At 41.6% G+C, this 22998-nt stretch overlaps 1 protein-coding gene across 2 annotated transcripts in view; it reads right to left on the reverse strand.

The window, feature by feature from the left end:
• Positions 1 to 13440, reverse strand: part of TAB3 (TGF-beta activated kinase 1 (MAP3K7) binding protein 3) — a 73445-nt gene extending 60005 nt beyond the window's left edge. The window contains exon 1 of one of the 2 annotated variants that reach the window (XM_074968495.1): positions 13290 to 13440. The gene's annotated coding sequence lies outside the window, so the exon portion shown is untranslated. Of the gene's footprint in view, positions 1 to 392; positions 462 to 13289 lie in introns of those variants that run through there. The other variant, XM_074968504.1, reaches the window with a different exon arrangement.
• Between the last annotated feature and the right edge of the window lie 9558 nt (positions 13441 to 22998).

Below are 22998 nucleotides of genomic sequence, written 5' to 3' on the forward strand. Positions count from 1 at the left end.
CCTACTCAGACTCACGAGATTCAGACTCTGGGGCTGAAAAATTGCTGTGTAGATATTTGGGCTCAGGCTGCAGCCCAAGCCCTGTGAGGCCACGTCAGCTGACAGGGGCCAGCCGCGGGTGTTTAACTGCAATATAGACATACCATAAGTTGCTTTCAAAAATTTTACACTGCTCCACCGATCCTCCTTTCTCTATTCCCACTTTATCTTTGTCACATCAGAAGGAAACAAGGGACAAGGAGGCTACTTCCGTCTACTCTAGGAAGTGGCTGTGGTCACTAGGCCCTGACTGCAGAAAATGCAAAAATCTGTTCATGTGTTCTACTGGATACTTCACAAGAGTGTGTTTTAGGGGTACACAGTGCACAAGAAGAAGGATCTAAGATACTTACTCTTTAAATAAAGAATAAATCCCCTTAATATCTTCTTAGGAAGTCATATTTCCAGGAGTGCATCTCTGCCGATTCACTTGCAGCATCTGTTTGAGACAAGGTCATTTGCATGAGCTCCAGCCAGAAGCAGAAAATGTTTCCATTTTAGAGAATGGGAGGAAATAACTGAAGCAAGAAAGAATGATTATGCTGCATAATTCTGGAATGATTACAAAAGGTGGGTAATCTTTTAAACATATAAGCACCGATATATTTTGTGTTTTAACAAGTTATATACAGAGCTAATAACTTAAATCCAGCATCATCAGAAAAGCTTTAGAATACTATTGAGTAGCATCACAAACAAGAGGCAAGTTTACTTTCCTGATTGATGAAAAAAATACCACCAGAAGGTTATCCACTGCAGACTGTTAGGATTCCATCAGCACTACTGCCTATAACACGGAATGCCACATCAAATTCAGCTCCATGGCAGTAAGTTATTTCATAAAACTGAGAAGCAAATGTGTGCAGCCAGTATATGCTTAATGTTTTCCTAATTTTTCCGCAATTTTAACATTTAGTAAGATGTATACAATTAAACATTTTCCTATTATGCTTCTCATAACTCCATCAACTTCCCATTTGTTAATAAATTTAAAATTACATGTCTAGAAAGCTTGGCTAAATACCAGTAATGAATTGCAGTAACATCTTTCAACAATATACTCTATAAAACTATCTTCAGCACGCTTACTGAAAATATAACTCAAATATTTTGTACAGTACGTGCTTACTGTTAATACTGCAACCACCACCAAGATATCAGACAATTAACATATGCAGTTGCAAATTTCCATAGCCAAGTGATCAGTAAAATACACTTTCCAGACTAACTTCCACCTTCAAGTATTTTATTAATATTTCAGTATAACTGAAAATTGAATTACTACTTATCTATGCCACATAATTCAGTGCTGCTCCCATGCACACAGAGAGATGTTGCCATAAAAGCTGGGTCTCATATGCAGCATATGACAAAGGGTCCCAAGTACTGATATATGACATAAAATGTTATGAAGTCAATTCTATAACACAAAAGGCCCAGGAGTTGGGGGAGGAGTCTTAGTAAGTACAAATATTCTCCTTCCACACGAGTTCTCATTTTCTGAACAGAGCAGGGTGGATAAAAATCAATGATATTTAAAAAAAAGTTAAAGTAAATCGGATTTTTTTATTTAAATCGGATTTTTTTGATAAAACGCTTTCTGAGGAAAAAACCTATCTAAAAAAAACCAATAAAACTAAAGATAGTTTTAATTAAGATATATCTTTGAGTTATAATGTATCATCATGGAAGACAGATTATAAATTCTAATTCTATAGTATAAACAATATATTCATATAATGTTTAAGAAAAGTTTTGTAAATGAGTTCCAATAGTTCATGGATTAGGGACCCAATTTTATGAGGTTCCAGGGGCTTCTGTATAGATTATTTAGGTTAATCTTTCTATCTACCCAATGAGACTCAGTGCTCAGTCTAGAAGATACCATCCAAGATGCTTAGCTTTGCAGTTCTCACTCAAACTGTGGATTTGTGTCTCCAGAGATAACATGCTTGTTAACAGCAAAAATGTTTTAAAATAAATAATATATAGACGTGAAAAATAACAGACCTCAACCCTACTGTCCCTCTGAAAATTTGTGTACACAGAATCAATCCCTTACCTCTCTCTAAAAGTACAAAGTTTCAAAAATGAACAGAAGATTGTTCGGGATGGAATAGATCTGGACAAAGAGAAGAAGTCCGGAGAGAATGTCAGAAGGGTTTTGAGCAGCATATTCCCAAAGTCTTGCAATCTTTCTGAGTGAAGCCTTCATTGATTTGAGATCTACTATACCATTCTCTCACTAGAAGGGAAAAGGTATGGCAGCAGGCTGTAAAAGAGACCCAGTTTGGGAATATTTTAATTAAGTTCCTCTACCTGTGGGTAAGACAAACATGCGTGCAAAAACGAAATGCAAGGCCTGGTTGCCTGAATGAAACAACATCATGAGAAGTGTTCCTTCTCAGGAGGAAGCTGTGTTGAAGAGGACGAAAGGGACATGTCTGAACATGCAGGATCTTCAGGTTGGTAAACTTTTTTAGTTCATACTACTTTCTTAAGGACTGCCTATCTTCCTTCTGGACTATTCTTGAATTCTCATGTTTGAGCAAAAAATATAGTTGTTACTCTATGGTACTATCATTTTAGATGCAGTTGGGATAAAAAAAATAAATAGCTGAAATAGGCAGATCTTCCTTTTACAATTTCACCTTTAAAGTAGTAATGAGTGTCCATGAATGCAACGAGTAATACTAAATGAGCAGTAAGGTAATAATAATTAAATAACTGCATTGACTTATTTTGTTCAGGAGAATCCATCATCAACATACAGGATTCTGAAGACTATCCACATTCAAGATCACCATCATTTTCTATAGTTTCAGAGTTATCTGACAATGATAGCGTTTCAGTCATACCATGTGTGCCACATAGCCATAGTATATCACTTGTAGCAAAAAGAAAAAAAAAATCTCCATCATCCAGAAACAACCAGAGATAAGTTTGTGATAAGAACCAGAAGATTACAAAAAAGAGGTAACTGATGAAAAAATTGCTCCGTTTATGTAATAAACTCTACTTTCCGTATAATTGAGAACCCACACTTCATTAACATGGTTCAGTCATTAAGACCAGGATACAGTCCTCCCAACAGAGCAGATGTTGCAGGCAAATTGCTGGATAAAGTGTATGAAAGAGAAATTTAGCAGTGTGCAAAAGGTCTAGAGGGCGAAATTGTTAACCTGAGTCTTGATGGGTGGAGCAATGTCCACAATGATCCTGTCATATGTGCTTGTGTGACAACAGAAGAAGGAAGGTCTTCCTTTCAGAAACAATTGATACATCAGGAAATGCGCACACAGCTAAATACTTACAAGAAGTACCAGTAAAAGCTATAACAAACTGTGAAAAAAAATTCAAATGTCTTCTATGCATCTTGGTCACAGACAACGCTGTAAATGTATCCAAGATGAGAAGAAATTTAGAAGAGAGTGAAAAGAGTCCCAAGCTAATAACATACGGTTGCAGTGCTCATTTGATGCACCTCCTAGCCAAAGACTTCAGTGTTCCAGAAATAAAGGCTAATGTTGTTGAAATTGCAAAATACTTCCGTAACAACCCTTTGCAGCAGCTGCTCTGAAAAAAAGCAGGAGGAGACAAGCTAACTCTCCCACTAGATGTGTGATGGAACTCAGTAGTGGACTGTTTTGAGCACTATATCAAGGGGTGGCCTAATCTGATGACAGTTTGGGAACAAAATCATGAAAAAACAGATGGCACTGTTACAGCCAAAGTTCTCAACATTGGGCTTAAGAGACATGTTGAACACATGCTGAGTACCCTGAAGCCTACTTCTGTAGCCTTGAACAAAATGCAGGGAAATAGCTGTTTTATTGCTGACACTGTTGAAATTTGGAAAGAACTGAGTGAGATCTTAAAAAGAAAAATATGCAATGACAGAGTTAAATTACAAGCATTAAAAAAAAGAAGGGGACAAGCACTATCTCTAGCTCATTTTCTTGAAAATATTTTCAATACTCAGTACCAGGGTCAAAATGTAACTGCTGAAGAAGAGGAATTGGCTATGACATGGACATCCAGCAAACATCCCTCCATAATGCCACCTATAATAAACTTCAGAGCTAAGAGTGAACCATTCACGAAATAGGTGTTTGCTGATGATATTTTAAAGAAAATCACACCAGTGAACAAGTGGAAGTCACTTAAGCACTTGGATTCAGAGACTGTTGAAGTGATAATCTCACTTAACAGCAGTAGCTACTTCTGCCACTGTAGAAAGAATATTTTCTTCCTTTGGACTAATTCATTCCAAATTGGGAAATCGTTTGGGACCTGAAAAAAGCAGGAAAGCTTGTTTTTCTTTTCCAGATTATGAACAAACAGGAAAATGAAGGTGAAAACGACTGAGTTAGCTGCAGAAGCCAATATTTTATGTTTCTCATGTTGACCTGGCTGAAGTAGTTGATTTAATTTTTGTGGGTTTTTAAAAATATTTCATGTAACTATTGTAACAAAAACAAACCTGATTTTAAAAAACGTGAATGTTTGACTAAATTCAAAAATTCATATGCTTATTTTGTTAAAATCTTGTATGTTTGCTGTTGAAGAAAAAAATCCAGAATACATAACGTTGTTGTTTTAGTTAAATAAAACAATTTAAATGCCCGTCTGGTGATGTTCTCCTCCTAATACTGCATGGCAAGAAAATCCTCCAAATATTAATGATTAACCTTGTCATAAACATACAGCTAAGGGTAGCATAAAATCCCTCCTTTACCTGTAAAGGGTTAAGAAGCTCAGATAACCTGGTTGGCACCTGACCAAAAGGACCAATAAGGGAAGAAAATACTTTCAAATCTGTGGGGAGAAGGTTTTTGCTTTCTCTCTTTGTGTGTGTTTTCTCTGAGACAAAGAGAGAGACCAAGCAAGTAATCTAGCTCCTACAGAATGATACATTTAACTTACAGAAATAGTAAGTAATAGCAAGGAAATGCGTTAGAGTATCTTTTGTTTTAGCTTGTGAATTTTTCCTGTGCTAAGAGGGAAGTTTATCCCTGCTTTTTGTAACTTTAAAGTTTTGCCTAGAGAAGAATCCTCTGTGTTTTGAATCTTATTACCCTGTAAAATTACCTTCCATCCTGATTTTACAGAGGTGTTTCTTCTACTTTTTTTTTTTTCTTTATAATGACTTCACAAATATCTGCTTCAGTTACCTTTGGTAAATGAAATAACCAAACAATCATTCATTTTCTGATATAGCTGTAAAACTAATCTGAAAAGTTTTCAAAATAAATCACTTAATGTATAGTGTGTACCTTCTAAAAATGAAACCTACATCTAATACATATGAAGAATATGTATTAAGGTTATAACAACCAACAAGAATGCACTTTTATGTAGAAATCCATGATTAAGTCGAGTCTTCCTGACTAGTGATTTAAATCAATTTGATTTAAATCAAATCCACCCTGCTGGGAGCCCAGCTCTGAAGGCAGAGCCACCGCCAGCACCAGTGCAGAAGTAAGGATGGAATAGTATGGTATTGACATCCTTACTTCTGTGCTGCTGCCTACAGAGCTGGGCCCTCAGTCAGCAGCCGCCACTCTCTGGTCGCCCAGCTCCAAAGACAGCAGCGCAGAAGTAAAGGGTGGCATGGTATAATATTGCCACCCTTACTTCTGTGTTGCTGCTGGCGGGGCGCAGAAGTACGAGTGGCAATACCGCAACCCCCCTAAAATAACTTTGTGACCCCTCTGCAACTCCTTTTGGGTCAGAAACCCCAATTTGAGAAATACTGGTCCCCATGAAATCTGGTCTTTTGTGTGCTTTTATCCTATACTATACAGATTTTATGGGGAGAGATCAGATTTCACGGTCATAAATTTGGTAGGGCCCTAGTTATGATAAGGATGAGGACTAGAAATATCACCAGCCCTGTTAAGTTTGTATAGGTATCACTGAAATGTATCATTTTGTTTTACCAGATAGTTGTTGTGATGCTTCGAGGCCACAAAAAACCAACTTTATGTCTTGAAAGCAAATATTCCAAAGTAATCATTTTAACGTGTTGATGGTATCATTGGTTATCCCTATTTCTATAACGGCACCATTTGACTGCTCCACATCACACCTCATCTTGAAGAAGACACAAATCAGCCTTCAAATGATATATGATGTGCATGTGTGTAGAGAGGATACATTAAGTTGACCAACTCAGTGGTGTCTGCCACTCAGCTAACACATTTATCACAACCACTGTACAAAAAAGGGAAATGACCAGAAGTTCTTTTTAATACATGTTCATACTATTGGGAATTTATATTTCCTAGCATAATGAAAACATAAATCCACATACTTTACAGTTTTGATGTTTTTTCCTAGATCACATATTATAAAAAAAAAGTAAATAAAAAATAAAGCAAATGGAGTGAGCCAGTTTTTTTACAGCATTTTATCTGGACTGATAAAAGCTCTGCCTCTAGGACATGCCTCTAAACACATGTAATGGCTGGGAAACAAAATATTCAAAGCAAAGAAAGAATAAAAACTTAAAAGTGGTTTGGAGAAAAAGATAGGGAGATTAAAGCACTTGTGTTTATTTTAACAGGAGGGGAAGTGCAAAAAATATAGAAAGGATATAAAAAATTGCTGCAAGAGTTTTTTCCTGGACAGCATTCATAAAAAGAAAAAAAAGTGTGTCTTTTTTTGGCGCTTTCCTGTCAACGATCTACTGCCACTTTCCAGGCATCTAATCCCTACAGCAACTGAGAATATGGATAGCAATCTCTATGGACTTCAAGAAGTCCACAACAATCACTATTCAGGTTTTTAATAAAGTGCTCTAAGAATCTTCTCATCCAGTCACACAACCAATCTTCCATTTTTATACTATACTGTCAAACTACTGAACTATGATTACAGTGTTACATTGGTCATTGTAAGACAGTTCACAGGGGGAAAATAAAAAAAATCCCAGCTTGTTGGATCAACTTATTTGGTAAAACTTGACACAACTTTATAAAGTCTACTTACTTTGCAAATTATATTTGCAAACAATTGAACTTTACTGCGCTAATTCTACCTTTTTTTAAAACTTGTTTTAAATTTTGGAAAAAAAAGTCTGCACACCTATTGGATCTGGGTCAATTAAAACATTCAGTAAACTGAAGAGCAGACATATATAGTGGGATCTATCAGGTCTAATACATGCAGAGGTGAAAGTAAGCCGGTGCAGTCCGGTGTACCGGCAAGAGCCAGTATGTTGTGCCGGACAGGCTTCCCTGGTGATGATTTAAAGGGCCCAGTGCTCCTGCCACTGCGGGGAGCCCTGAGCCCTTTAAATCACCTCCGGAGCTCCGGCAGCGGGGCTCGGGTGGTGCTTTAAAGGGCCCAGGGCTCCCCTGCCACTGCGGGGAGTCCCGGACCCTTTAAAGCGCCACCGGAACTCTGGCAACAGGGCTTGGGCAGGGGCTCCCTGCAGTGGCCGGAGCACCGGGCCCTTTAAATCCCCGCCTGAACTTGGCGGCCGGAGCCCCGGGGCTCTGGCAGCCGGGCTCCAGCAGGGATTTAAAATGTCCGGAGCTCTGCGGCGGCCAGAGCCCTGGGCCATTTAATTCACCCCTGAGCTCCCAGCCGCCTATGCAGCAGGTTGATTTAAAGGCCCCAGGGCTCCCAGCCAAAGCCCAGGGGCTTTTAAATTGCCTCTTCCGGTTAAGGCCATGCCCCTTCCTGTTGAGGCCACGCCCCCACTCCGGCATACCGGTAAGTCCTTTAAGTTACTTTTACCCCAAATATATGTACAAGAGGGGACAGGATCAATGAAAAAGATTGAGAGAAAAAGAAAGGTAAAACATCAAAGACTCAGTGCTCCAAAAATATTGGATTATAATGCCTATACCAGCATCATACATTTCTTCTTTATCCACCATATCTACGTACTCTTCAACTTTAGCATATTTCTTTCAGTTTTTTATCCCACTAAGATGAAAGCTGCATCAGTGGCAAACTTCTGAAATCAAATTGCCTGGCATACATTAAAACAGTGGTTCTCAACCAGAAGTACATGTAGCAAATCCAGTACAAACTAAAAATGTCATATAATCACTTGCTTATACTGCTCTATATACTACACACTGCTCTATATGCTACACACGGAAATGCAAGTACAATATTTATATACCAATTAATTTTATAATTATATGGTAAAAATAAGTAAGCAATTTTTCAGTAACAGTGTTCTGTGATACTTTTGTATTTTTATGTCTGATTTTGTAAGCAAGTAGTTTTTAAGTGAGGTGTAACTTGGGGGTACGCAAGACACATCAGACTCCTGAACGGGGTACAGTAGTCTAGAAAGATTGAGAGCCACTGCATTAAAAAGTTAACATCAGAGCCCCATCTTCTAAGTATTGATTGATACTAGAATGAGGTTACAGCCAAGATATCTACTTCATGAAGAATAAGCAGACAGAACAGGACATTCAATACCACAGAGGTTTCTGCATGTATGTCAGGCCAGAATTTGTTCAATTTAGGACACGTATGTGACAAATTTGCAGACAGTTGCTGGCATCTTCAGCATTTGCTCTCCTTTGCAAGACCTGCTTTAAATAAAATATCTGAGGTTCAGTAGAACCTATTGAGGATCTTGTTCTGAAAATAATTGAGAGAGCACTTCTGACAGTCAAATAAATTTCTGCCCCAGGCTCCAAGAGAAATTTTTATTTTGCCTAACTCTTTCCTCATTTAGCTGTAATCCCTCAACACATATGAATTGCATCTATTTGTATGCAATCTCAGCAAAATGGTTCTCATCATCAGTCTTTCACAAGAAAGCCTCATTTCCCACATTCTTTATACAGACAAAATAGCACAAATATATATTGTTTTTAAAATGTGGAGCATGCAGAAGATATGTACTACACAGCCATTAAAAGAGCACCCTCTACTGAAAAAAAGTTACTAACCTCTGATTTTTTGCTACTGTTTGTTACTGAAAATAAACACCCAATATTAGTTTGGTTACATTGTGCTAGGCAGCTTTAATGCTTCCACTGTATAATTTGCCCATTTGGTTTTTGTGAGCCTTCCACATACCAAAGGGGGAGAAGAAAATGTAACTGCAAAACCACAAAAATTGGCAGACATTTTTGTTTTCTACATTTGGGTCGTTACCCCCAATGAAAACATCAAAAGGTGCTCAAGAAAAAAAATAATATGGAGGCTCTGATACACAAAAAGGAAACCTCTCCATAGGTTTTATTCTCCATGATGTATGTATGTTTTATTGGATTATTTGACAAAAATCAATGTCTTTCTTGATATATTAAAGTTGGACACATTACCTAGTTCAACTACAACAAGAAATTATTCCAGATTCTTATTATTAATTAAAGCTCATCTTACATTGTCGGAAAGATGTTTCTAAAAGTAAAAAGGTCATTAGACTCAACTACTGTACAGCATGAGAAAGTGTACACAACACATTTAACATACCCAAATTTTATTAAATTTGGAACTGTATTACACTCATTTGTTTTGGACATTCACTAAAACTTTTCAGTTTTATATTTCAAAAAAATCTAATCATAGCAAACACTGAGTTGGTGTTTGATTGTTGGCGGTTATGGAACTGTTGCTCTAAAAGTAAAAACTTTTTTTAAAACATGCTACCCAACTTAGAGATATAAAGGTTACAAGTACACATTTTATTCTGAACTCCTCAGTAAAAATGGCTTTAGGAGGTTCATGTTTATTATTTATTGTGTTTCCATATCAAAGGGGGCATAAAGTGACATTGACAAGCCCTAACAACACACTACAGGACTCAAAAACTTGACTGGTTTGTGTCTGGATGGTGTCCCACCACCAGAAATACAGTTTCTGCAGGCCCGACAATAATGGGGCTACTCAACCTACTTCAAGTTAAGTACTAGTGTAAATCTTAGCAGAATTGGGGCAGCTGTCTTGAAATCATGGCCCTCGGTTACATCCTAAGCAAGGCCACTTAAAGCTACAGGGTTAGCAGAGGCAATATTGAAAATAACGTTTGGCCTGCAGAATCTTTATTAAGTATGATAATGCAAAAGCAAGAAAGGAATCTTGCCAGATTCCAAGACAAGTTTCTGCTTATGAAAAACTGTTACTTGTAAACCGAGAAAATATGATATAAAATCACAGACAAACAAAACACTACTTGCTATTTTTACAGAATTGCTTTTCAGATTAGAACTGTGTTTTAAGCTTGAAAAAAACAACTGAGGCAATAAAATTACTTTCTATGCACACTTAAACTTAATATTGATAGATTTTTAGGCCAAAAGAGACCATTATGACTACCTATATATGGCCTCCTGCATAACACAGGCTACAGAACTTCACCCTTTAAGTCCTGCATCATGTCCAGTAAATTACCAGCCTGAATTCGAAACATATCTGAACCTGTCACGATCAATAATTTCTTCAATACCTTCTACCATTATAACATGCTACTTTTCTTGGATACTGAAAATTCTTTGCCAAGACCACCTTTGATAAAATATCCCAATATGAAGTTGTTTTGTTACAGTTCAGCTAAACTAAGAAACCTGCTTTTTAGGAGACTTTCTAGATCAGTGTTTCCCAAACTTGGGAAACTGCTTGTTCAGGGAAAGCCCCTGGCGGGCCGGGCCAGTTTGTTTACCTGTTGCATGCGCAGGTTCGGCAGATTGTGGCTCCCACTGGCCACGGTTCACTGCTGCAGGCCAATGGGGGATGCGGGAAGAGGCGTCAGTTGAGGGACATACCGGCCGCCACTTCCTGCAGCCCCCATTGGCCTGGAGCGGCGAACCGTGGCCAATGGGAGCCGCAATTGGCTGAACCTGTGGACACGGCAGGTAAACAAACCGGCCCGGCCCGCCAGGGGCTTTCCCTGAACAAGCAGCATCCAAAGTTTGGGAAAAACTGTTCTAGATCAATGAGCATGGGCAAGTTTATCAACACCTAAGACGAAGTGTCAGTTTGATAAAATCGCTTTTAGCTATACAATTTAGGCTATCAAGACTTTTCAATGTCACCTACTTCAAGAGTTCCTTCAGCATCTTTTTCCATCTTATTTGCAAACCAATAGTCTCAGGACTTGTCTTCACTGCAGAGTTAACTTGAGTTAGGGGAAACACTCAAGTTACAACTCAAGTCCCAGCCACGCAAAAAAACATTAACTCAAGCTGACTGGCCTGATAGAGGCATAGGCTCCAGTTAACAACTTTCAGCTGTTAATACAATAAGACTACATCTACACTACAGCTGGGACTGATGCTCTCAGATCAATCCACCGGCAGTCAATTTAGCAGGTCTAGTGAAGAACCGTTTAACAGCAGATCGCTCTCCAGTCGACCCTTGAACTCTACCCCGAATGAGAAGAGTAAGGTAAGTCAAAGAGTGTTTCTTCCACCAACCCCCCTCCCCCTTCAAGGTGTAGACCCTACGGTAACTCGACCTAAGGTACATCAACTCCAGCTACTTTATTCACGTAGCTGGAGTTGTACAGAATAGGTCGACTTACCACGGTAGCGTAGACATAACTTAACACTTGAGTTAGGCTGCGTGACATTTCACTGTGGCCATTCTCACTCTGCAGTCACGACACAGCTTCAGTCAAGTCAATAGTTATTTTTTCTTATAAGCCACACCACTATTATACAAGGCAGAAAGGATCCCTTGGTAATACACAGCAGACAGAATAGTAGTATGCCATGCCTGCAACCTCATTATCATGAGGTCAATTCACAACTTAACCTGCAGAGTATAAAATGACATGAACAGGAGAGAGGGAGAATTTTTATTTTACAATTAAGAGCCATAGTTCCACATTATAATATAGATACTTAAAACATGAAATACAAACACCATTTTTCTACCACATTTATAACTTGTTTTATAAAATGAGCAGAAGCTTTGCATCATAAACCTCAGGAGTTTAATAAAAAAAGCTTTTTATGTTATTCTATTGTAAGTATCAAAATGAAACTCCTTTTAAAAAAGGCATGTTTTGCCTTGTAAGAGTGTTTAATTTAAAAAATACTCAAAACTTAAACTGCTCATATATACCAGTTCTAGGCTACCAGTCTACCAACTGACAATTCATACTTTTTTTTTTTTGGTAGTACTGTATGCCAGAGCTAAAAACATGAAGATTCTCTACTGTTAGTTGATAAATAAGCAGTGAGATCGGGCTCATTAATATTTATGTAAAATGAAAAATGAAAAAGTCATTGTAGAAAATCATGCTGACAAGGCTTCAGCAACCAACTTTCACTGCATAGCCTACTGTAATCATTAGAAAAGCAACTACCATTTTTAAATGATTCATCAGTTTAAAACAGGATATATGATAAACAGCAAACGATGTTAACTGACAATATAATTGAACACAATCTTCCTAAACGTTTTTACGTAAACTTACAGAAACATTAGTACAGTGTCTTGCTTTAGTTTATTAAGGACAACTTTTCAACTTGACCCATCTAGGCCATGTCACTTTTCCAGAGATAAGGAAACCATACAGAATGTTTCTGAAACTTTAAAATACAATCATTCTTGGGGCATATTTAACGAGAGCAAAAAAGGGGAAAAAAATCTGAGACGGGGGGGGGGGGGAAGTTGATGTAGGATTATAATTCATGTCTAAAGGGGTATAAACATACTGTCAAACAGCAATTTCAAAACAGCCGCAAAGCATCTCTATTAGGCGTAATTAGGGTCTGTCTGCCTCTCTGATGTGTGTGACTGATTACAGAACACAACACACAGGAGCTCAAGTCTAGCCCGGAGAGAGGAGTCCGGCCAGAGCACAACCAGGCCATTGTTACCTCTTCTATGCCCAGAGCCAAAACCACAACAGCAGCAGGCTGCGGACTCAGCATGCCGAAGAGTGGAAAGAGGCGGTGGCAACTCTCCCACCTGCAAAGACTTACACCAGAGACAGCCAGACAATAGCTGTGGCCCCACGCAAGACGCCACCTCCCAGTCCCAGACCCGCGCGGCATCACCAGACAACCCCCACGCCGCCTCCAAATACACAGAGCCAAAGTTTTGCTGTCCAGAGAGTGGGGGGGGGAGGGGGGAGGAGGCACCACACACCCATCGCCCCCCCTCCCCAGCCCGTCAGAGGAGCGGTGGGTCCCCCGGCTCGGAGCCGACAAGGAACCGTCACCGCAGCCCAGCCCCCGATTCCCCCAGAAGCCCCAGCCCCGGGGCACCGATATCCTCGCCCCCTTCGCCCCCAGAACACCCCCGCCCCAGCCCCTTACCGTGCGCTGGGGGGCGGCGGCGGCAGCAGCAGCATGCCCGGCTCCCCCTCGCTCTCCGCGGGGGAGGGGCGGGGGCTGCCGGGACGCCCCCCTCCTCCTAGGTCCGGCGGGGGCGAGTCCCCCCTGTCCGCTCGCGGAGGCGGGGGGTGGGAAACTGGTCTCCGGGCAGCGCGAGCTCAGAACAGGGGGCGGGGTGGGGGGGGGCTGAGGAGCCCTGGGCGCGGCCGTAAAGCGCTTCCGGGATCCGGGCCGCGGGCCTGGCGACAAGGGGAGGGGCCCGGCCCGCTCTACCCAGGCGCCAACATGGCGCCGCCCAGGCCGGCTGGCCGCCGGCCCAGATATCGCGAGACCTGACGAGAAAAGGGCTGGCGCCGGCGGATAATTAAACATGTGAGGGGTGGGTCAGGGGCTGGCCGGGCTCGCGCGCGATTGGCGGCGGGCGGCGCAGCGAGATTAGAGCGTTGGGCCAAGAACGGTGGAGACGCGCCCTGCCGCGCGGCGTGACAGTAGCTGCAGGGGGCGGGGCCCGCCGGGGGACGCTGTAGCCCGGTCGGAACAAATCACGCGAGAGCGAAGCCCCTGTCAGGCCTGGCTCAGCAGAACGTGGGGCTCCCGCGTTGAGCCGGCCCTGCAGAGCCCGGGGGACGTGCCGGGTTTTCCCCATTTCGCCAGCTCTCTTCCCGTGGGTGCGAGCCGCAGCCCCGCTGCCGGCCCACGCTTGCGGAGCTGTGGCGATAAGGGTTGGGATGGGATGGTGACCCATGGAACGGGAGGGGTCTGGTTTGCATAGGGGCCAGGACGAGACTCCGGACCTAGGCTGGTGTAACTACCTCACTCAGGGGTGCGAAAAACCCGCCCTGCTGGGGGACACCGTTATACCGGCCACCACCGCGTGTGGAGGGCGCTACGTCAATGGCAGAGCTTCTGCTGCTGATCCCGCCCCCACCTCTGGTGGATTAACTCCACTGGCGGAGGAGATCTCCCGTCCCCGTAGCAGCGTCTTCACTAAAGCACTTCAGCGGGGCAGCTGTGCCGCGGTAGCAGTGTGGAGGGAGACAAGCCCACTGTTTATAAGGTGAACTCACCTACGTTGACGAGGGCCATCACTTGCTGCTGCACGCAGCACCTTCTGGCCCTGGTGTGTGGATCTGGAAAGGAGCTCTTTGCAGGCCAACTTGCTGTTGATGCAGATTTTGAGCTTGCTTTTAATTAAGTCTGTCCTGCATCTATTCCATTTGTTGGACCATTTATACCTCATTAGAGGAAGAAATCCTCTCTACAACTGTGTTTTAGCCTGGTGTGCTAAGTGCAGATGGCACAATTTAGAACAAGTTTTTCAGATTTTTTTCCCCACACTTTTAAGTTTTCACTTGCAGATTTGGAAATGTCATTTTCTGATCTTTCAATCGCATCTTGATTGTTGCAGAATTCCTTGTAGAGCTGATCCATGTTAATCATTTCCTTCGTTCTGAGTGCTTCTGTTACAACTCAAGGTTTGACAAACAAAGCTTCTTATAGAGGCCAATGCCTTCATCATTATGATGTTAGAAGAGACCCTGAACCAATTATCAATGTACAAATGCAAAGTCATAAAACTTAACGAAGTCTTGCTTTACCTTCAGTTTTTGTTGTGGTAGTAGTTTTTCCATCAGTTGTTTGGCTTTGAATAAGAAAACAAAAACAAAAAAAAACAGTCCTCTTTAGGTTCGGCATCTTCATCTTAACATGGCACATCTATATACACATCAGTAATGCATAGATTGGATTCCTTCAACTGAGTTGAAGACACAAGCCAAATTGTGAAAAAAACATATGTAAATGTCCATAATGCAGGAATACTCACCATCGTTGGTGAACATTTTCTTTTAAGCTACTGGGCAAGACTCCCCTAGTGACTTGATGTTGGCTTCAGTTGCTTGCCAGTTTCTCAAAAGTCAGTTGACTGCTGGGTTAAGGGATAGCCAACTTCTATTCACATATCACTGTACTTCTTTCCATTCAGTTTCAACAAAGAAAAAAACCTGAATTCTTCTTTGAGCTTTGTGGGGACAGAAAAATGGTTGTAAATTTTCGATAAAATCATTTTTGTTTCAACTGATAGCCAGTCACTCACATTTGCAAGAATTGTGGCCTGTGTGTATGGGGAAGTTCATCTCAGAATGCAATCATTTTCAGCACATAACAACTGGTACACCAAGTTGTGTTTACCATAGTTCATATTTGCATTATCATCAGAGTATGCAGTAATACAATTAATGTTAAGCTGGTGTTTATCTAGGCTGGTCTTTATAACACAATGAATGCCTCTTGCAGATTCATCATAGTCTTCATAAAAATTGAGCAACTTGACTGAACACCATGTGATATGGTAAAGTATTGCAAGCACATCAGAAACATCTTTCTGTTCTCTTTACTTGACGTGTCAGTTGCTATGGCAAAATACACATGCTGTTTTGGTAGTGAGGGTAATAAATCCCATAAACAATCCCTCACAGACTTTGCGACCAAAACATTAGTCACTAATAGCTCTGCCTTGGTTCTTCCACAAGACAATTTGTTAACACTGACATCCCAAAAATATTTCGCTAGCTAGCTTATTGCCATAGTCCATGCTCTTCCAGCTAAGGCTGTGTTTAACTGTGTGGTAAATAGCTGCAATTTCACACTGCAGTTCTGTCTCTTTCAGTGTTTGAAGAGACAAAGAATTTGCTAATATTTGTCAGACCTTTAATTTGTATGTTTTTCTCCTATAAGTTTTGCTTATATGCCTGATGAATTCAAATAAATTCATCAGTGAATGTATGGCAGCACAAAGTACAAAAGGTTTTACCAGACTTTCTACTGACAGGTTTTACCCAGCTGTATTTTTCTTCCTATTGACATTTTTATATAGTCTCTTCACTTTCTTCTCTTTAGGCCCAGGACTGTCTGAAGTTCCCACTAATATTGCAAGGCAGCCAAGCTGCTGCATCTGGTCCCACTGGACTTTCTTCTCGTGGGTGGCTCCTCCCATAGATACAGAGCTGCAGGGACTGAGCCTGGACGTGACAAGTTGGAACGCTCACCGCACTGTCCTGGCGAGATTCCAATATGGAGAATTACATTCAGGGTCCCTAAATCTGCTCCTTCCTCCCCTCTGCTGGAGTTGCTATTGCATAATTAGCTTCCCGTTCACATCCCGTCCTAAATCACTATATGGTATTGTAGCTGAACGGCTGACATGTTCCACCCCAGAGCAGATGCAGTCTGAAGGTGAACAAAATCCTTCCTGAGACAAACCCCAATGCCCGCTTTTCAGGAGAAACTTCCACTGAGGCCGATGAGAGTTTTCACTGAGTGGCGGTTATAGAATGGTACTGAAACCAAGGTCAGAAAAGACCTTGAAATCCTCCAGAATGGCAGGCACAGGGCATATGTGGAGCTTAGGAAAGGGACTCTCCTCTACCCTTCCCAGCTGAAAAGCTGCTGGTGCCACTCAAATTTGGCTGTCCACTCTCGGTCCATCTACAAATGGTGTTGTAACTTAGTGCACGGGTTCAAATACGGGATAAAAGGAGTCCTGTACTGATTTAGTATTGGGCAGCCAATTTTTCATTAAAATTACAGATGGCCCTTACAACACAGGTCTGTTGGGAACCCAACCCTGGGAGAGGCAGGGAAGCAGGTGCTGCCCCCAAGGGTGGGAGGCCAGGGGACAGGGTTGTTGCAGAGCAAGCTGGGACTGAGAGGTGGCTGGGCCAAACCTGAGCAGTGCTGCGACCCCATGCGCCAAGTCACAATTCTCGGAATGGGAAGCCAGGCCCAGTCCCACAGCACAGGAGCTGCAGAAACTGCTGCTGTAGGATGAGTTTTAAGTCATTTTATACAATCTCTTATTTAGTGTTATTTTGCATTTGTGGAAAACATTGGGGCTCTAGCTGCAGTAATAATATTTGTCCTCCTACTTATGTTGTGTGCTGTAATGGGGCCAAAGCGTTTGCATAGGCAAAGAGTCATCATGAGGTTCTTGCTATTGCAGGGTGCGTGGTGGCCACCTAGGCCCAAAGACATAAAGAACAATTGTGTGAGAAATACAGGATACGGTTTAATTTCTAAAGGGCATCAGCTCACGCTGTTTTATTCTTGATATAGATCCATACATAGCACTTGTTTGTCAGACTGTGAGCCCTATGGGGTAGGAACTGATCCTTTTGGCTTCTCTGGCATGTGCCTCACACTTTCTGCCACTGGGGTTTAGGTTCCTGTTAAAACCGAGGCAAGTTAATTAGTCCCACAGTGAATCAGCAGCAAAGCCAGGATTAGGTATTAAGAGTTCATGCCTTGCTCAGGCACTTAGCCAAAGGGTTTTGACATGTTCACACTGTGTGGACCACATCTTAAAAGGAAAGTTTGTCTTGTTGATCCACGTCCTCTTCTATGCAAGAGCGCACAGACCACTTCCTTTCCTATTCATGTGGCAACTACAGCAATTGATTACATGGAAAAGTAATATTAGGAAAGCATTGAATATATATTTTAGCTTCTTTTAATGTGATTTAGCAGCTGGAAACAAGAAAAGCTGGTATTGTGTCATCAGCCAGTTCTTTTCAAACAGCTATTTAAGAACTAGTGCATTAAACAATGGTCTGAAATATGTTTGTGTGTATATATATATTTTAAAAAGTAAAATATACTTTGAAAAAGTAGGCATCAATACTTACTATTAAAACAGGTAACTGGAATGGAATGGAATGGAATGGTAAAGTAGAATGGAATTCACTGTTAAATCTAGTTACAGTAAACCAAACCTTCTAGATGAAAATACCCTTGAGTTTATTACTTATGGCAGTAATTATCACCAGCCTTTGAAAGGCCTCAGGTTGGGATTTAAATTCTATATTCCCCTCATTTTTAAGAAGAACAAAAATCTAGTTAGTTCTGCTTCCCTTTCCTTTTACTGAATAGCAGTCTGAAAGACCCATTTTCCTAGTTTGGAAGAAAGCAATTTCATGTATGTTCGTGTCTTAGAATTACAGTCAGAAAGGTTAGTTGATAAAAATGACATTATACCATTCCATTTTTATTTTCTCTCAATGATTTCTGTATTTACTCCTGGGGAAAATCTGCGCCATTGCACATGCACAGAATTTATGTCCCCCACAGATTTGTTTGCTTTCCTGCAGAAAAATGACTTTCTGATGAGGAAGCAAAGGGAAGCCACAAGAACGGTAATGCGACTCTTCCCAGCAGTATGTTTCAGGTGCCCAGGGCAGCTAGCAGAGAGGTAAATCACTGTGGGGCAGGGGCGGAACTGAGGAAGACACGGCTGGTGGCTCCTACCCTGCCCCAGGTTCAACTGCTAGTCCTGGCAGGGCCGGGGAGGACAGGACTTCCTCTTCCCCTGCACAGCATCTGGGGCCAGGTCAGACCAACTCCCAGATTTCTCCCCCAGCTGCAGGAAGCTCTGCAAACTCCGCACCCTCCCTCCCCTGCTTCTTGCACCCATAGGTCCTCCGCTACAGGGGGAGGGATCCCTGTACAGGGAGCTGCTCCCCCATGCACCGAACCACCATGCGTCTAGACGCTGTCATACCCAGACTCTCCCGCCGAGCCTCACGGCTCTGCACTCAGAACCCCCTTCCTGATGAGCCCCACTCCCCCTACACCAATCCAACGAGCCACCCACACCCAGATCCCTACCCCACTGAGCCCCAACCAGCTGCACCTGGATCCCCACCCCACTGAGCCCCAGTCCCTAGCATCTGGACCCCCACACTGAGCCCTCCACACCCAGACCCCACACTGCTGAGTCTCAATTACCTTCACCTGGACCCCCCTGCAGAGTCCCATTACCATTGCACTCAAGCCCTGTCAGGGTTCCCTCCCCACTCTGAACTCTGGGGTACAGATGTGGGGACCCGCGTGAAAGACCCCTTAACTTTATTTCTACCAGCTTATGTTAAAACCTCCCCAAGGCACAAATCCTTTCTTTGTCCTTGGACGGTATTGCTGCCACCACCAAGTGATTTAGACAAACATCCAGGGAAAAGGGCCACTTGGAGTTTCTGTTTCCCCAAAATATTCCCTTAAGGCCCTTCACCCCCTTTCCTGGGGAGGCTTGAGAATAATATACTAACCAATTGCCTTTAATAAAAGTACAGACCAGACCCTTTATCTTTAGGGCACTAAAATCAATCAGGTTCTTAAAAGAAGAACTTTATTATAAAGAAAAAGGTAAAAGAAGCACCTCTGTAAAATCAGGATGGAAGGTAATTTTACAGGGTAATAAAAAGATTTAAAAACACAGAGGATTCCCCTCTAGGCTCAACTTCAAAGTTCCAAAAACAGGAATAAACCTCCCTCTTGTCATAGTGAAAATTCACAAGCTAAAACAAAAGATAATCTAACGCATTTCCTTGCTTTACTTACAATTTTTGTAATCTTAGATGCTTATTTCAGGTAGGGTTTTAGGAGAGGTTTTTTACCTGCCTGGTCCCTCTCTCTGTCTCGAGAGAGCACAACAAAGAGAGCCCAAACAAAACCTCCCCCCCTCCCCCTGCACAGATTTGAAAGTATCTTTTTTTCTTATTGGTCCTTTTGGTCAGGTGCCAACCAGGTTATTTGAGCTTCTTAACCCCTTACAGGTAAAGGAGGGATTTTATGCAACCCTTAGCTGTATGTTTATGACAAGTCCACCACAAGCCCCTTGTGCATCCAGATCCCCCACACACCCGGTCCCGCACTGAGCTGCCCGCACCCAGATTGCCCAATACAGAACCCTCTCAACCCACATCTGGATCCCCCCACACTAATTCCCTCCACACTTGGATCCTGCCTTGCTGAGCCTGCCTGCCCACACCTGGTGCACCTGGCATGGAGGTTGATATTTTCTGGTTACTAATATCTGACAGTGTTTGGGACCGTTCAGACAATAAGTTTGAGTAAAATCCCCTAAAAGACTTAGTCAAATCTTAACTTTTGTTTATATCCCTCTTTCCCTTTTGAAGTAAGAGCATTACAGCCAAGACAGATGCCTTAATTATTTTTCCATTTCAACTTTCAGTCAACACATGTGACTTTGAGGGGACTGAAGAAAAAGCTTCTCTCTTGTCTAGGTGTGATCATGGGTTAAAGAGGTTCTGTTTTTAATATGCAGATCACAGGGGTTCTATCATGGAAGAATAAATGCAGCAACACAGAAGTAGAGAGATCCAAGAAAACTGTGAGAAAGTGAAAGAGATTCTTAAGATTGCGCTGGACCTAGTTTTTTTTGTTTTGTTCCTCTGCAGGATTCTTCTCCATCCATCATACTGAAAGTCAAAAGCAACTGGCATTTGATATGCCCTACAGATGGATACATAATATAACACAATATCATTTCATAGTAAATGAGTGGGATTATTCACCACTCTTAATTATCTTTGCCATATCTCTGTTGTGCCTCAGCTCAAAAGGAGTATACAATGTCAAGCATATATATACACTGGAAAGATTCACCTTGGTATTCTTTAGTTCTGTAACTAATTTTCCCAGAGTGGCAATAAGCATTGACAGCACTATGCTCTGGTTTTGAAGGTATTCTTTTCACACAGATTATCAAAGAGACACTGCAAAGATCATCAGAGGTGGTGCCAGCATGCCCCTTTAATTGGGCTTTGATTCATGTTTCAGAAGAAAAAAAAAATGCAGAGCCTGTAAAAGCTCCAGGTCCCATTTTCTCGGTTACATTTTTTTCATTATGTCTATAGTTTGAGGTTTTGCTTCCTTATACATTTTTAGGATTACATGTTGAAGGGTGGAGGCATTATAGAAATATATCCCCTCTACAGACAAATACATACCCCCCAAAACATATGAAAAACTGAAATCTTAGTTATTCCAGCATGTTTATTTTACTGATATTGACTAGCATTATTGCCACTGTTTTGCTACAGACATATTCATCAGCACTACCTTGTTCTGAAACATTGACGAATCAAGACAATGAAACATCTATAAAATAAGAAGCATGGTGGCATATAGAGTATTTTCTGATTATATGAGCAGGGTGGGTAGTATGGAAGAGGTCTGAACTACTGGCAGTCACGATGTTCTTAAAGGGGCCAGTAAATCTAAAAAGACATGCTTCTTGCTTATGTCTCAGTGCATTTTTATACTCAGGCTCGCAGGTATTTGTAATAACAATGGGAAAAGGATGTGTGGGCTTGAGGATTTGTTATGGGGGCGGGGAGGGTGAGCTTGCCTTTAACCTGCATGAGACTTATGTTTGGTTTTGTTGTGATATGACTGACAGACTTCCCTTTTGCACTTTTCATTAACCTTGGTGTCCTGGTCAAATGCCCTTCAAACTCATGTAAAGAGATTCTGAATTTTTCCTGTAGTTTCAATAATTTAAATTGGAGATGTTACTCTACTGTTCCTGTTCTAATGCTGTTGTGTGGTATTATGGTGCACTATAAAAGTAGGTGCCACCTTTCCTCAGAGGTGGCTGTACTTCATCTGGGGGGGTGGGAATGAGTTGTGTGTGTATCCATCTCACCACCTGTGACCTAGTCAGACTGGTGAAATGACTTATGAGTAAACAGATATATCTAGATGGATGGATATGTAATTTTGTAAAATATATTGGTAAAGCCTTTTGAAATCCTCATGGATGAGCAGTATTATATATTCATAAATCATGAAAGAACATCACATGCCCTGGTCTTAGTCACATATCGTAGGTGACTTTGATGGATTGCCATCCATTCAGTGTCGGACTATCATTTTTACTTTTTCTTTAATGGGATTCAGTTGTGACTGAGTTGTTCTCGTGGTGACACTGCTTTTTCCACGCAGGAGATTTTTCATGAGATGTGAAAGTTTAGGCATTTGAAAGAGATCGTATTTTCTGAGTTGTACTGACTGCCTGTCTAAACTAATCATCTCTTACCATCTATGACCTAGTCAAACTGGCTCGACAGCTTAGGAATAGACACAATGCCATTTTAATATGTGAGCATGAAAATAGGCAGCCAGCAGATCAACACATCACATACAGTAGCATCATGTCTGCTTGGTGGGGAGAGAAATCTCAGACAGAAACACACAAACCTGCCAGAAACACACAAGCTGTATAAGTGAAATGCCATTACAAATCTAGTCTTAACTGGAGTACTTTTAAGAAATAACTTTTCAGGCCATGTAGAAAGGTGCTGCACAAGAAATAAAGGGGAACATTATTTGGCTAAGGACCAAATGTTTCTCATAGTCTCTCTCCCTCCCCTACACATCCTGCAAGCATGCAGGGCCTAAAGTATGGTGCAACCAGTGTGGGTCTACTGCAGGTTTGGGAGCAGAGTGCTTAGGTTGTGAACAGGATGCACCTTCAGGTTAGGGGTTGTAAATCTGATTCAAAAAGTCTTATAGAATTTAACAGAAAACATTTTTGAACCATTCTATACAAATTCAATTGAGAATTTTAACCCTGCTGTAGAATTCTATACAATGGCTCAGAAGGAAAAAAAACCTCTCATATTCTATTCAATTCTGTTGTGTTTTTTAGTCATTTCTGTCAGACTCCAGTGGTTTCATTGCTATTAGAGTCTAATAGGGAAGGCCCAAAGAGTGGTTTGTTGGAGGGACATGAGACTATGCAGATTCAATCAGCCAAAAAAAAAAAAAAAATCCACCGAAGAGGTACAGAGCCTTTAGGTGCTGTTACAGTACATGGGCTGAAATAGTGGTTGCA

The sequence above is a fragment of the Natator depressus genome, chromosome 1 (genome assembly GCF_965152275.1).
Source record: "Natator depressus isolate rNatDep1 chromosome 1, rNatDep2.hap1, whole genome shotgun sequence".
In the NCBI taxonomy this organism is placed as follows: domain Eukaryota; kingdom Metazoa; phylum Chordata; order Testudines; family Cheloniidae; genus Natator; species Natator depressus.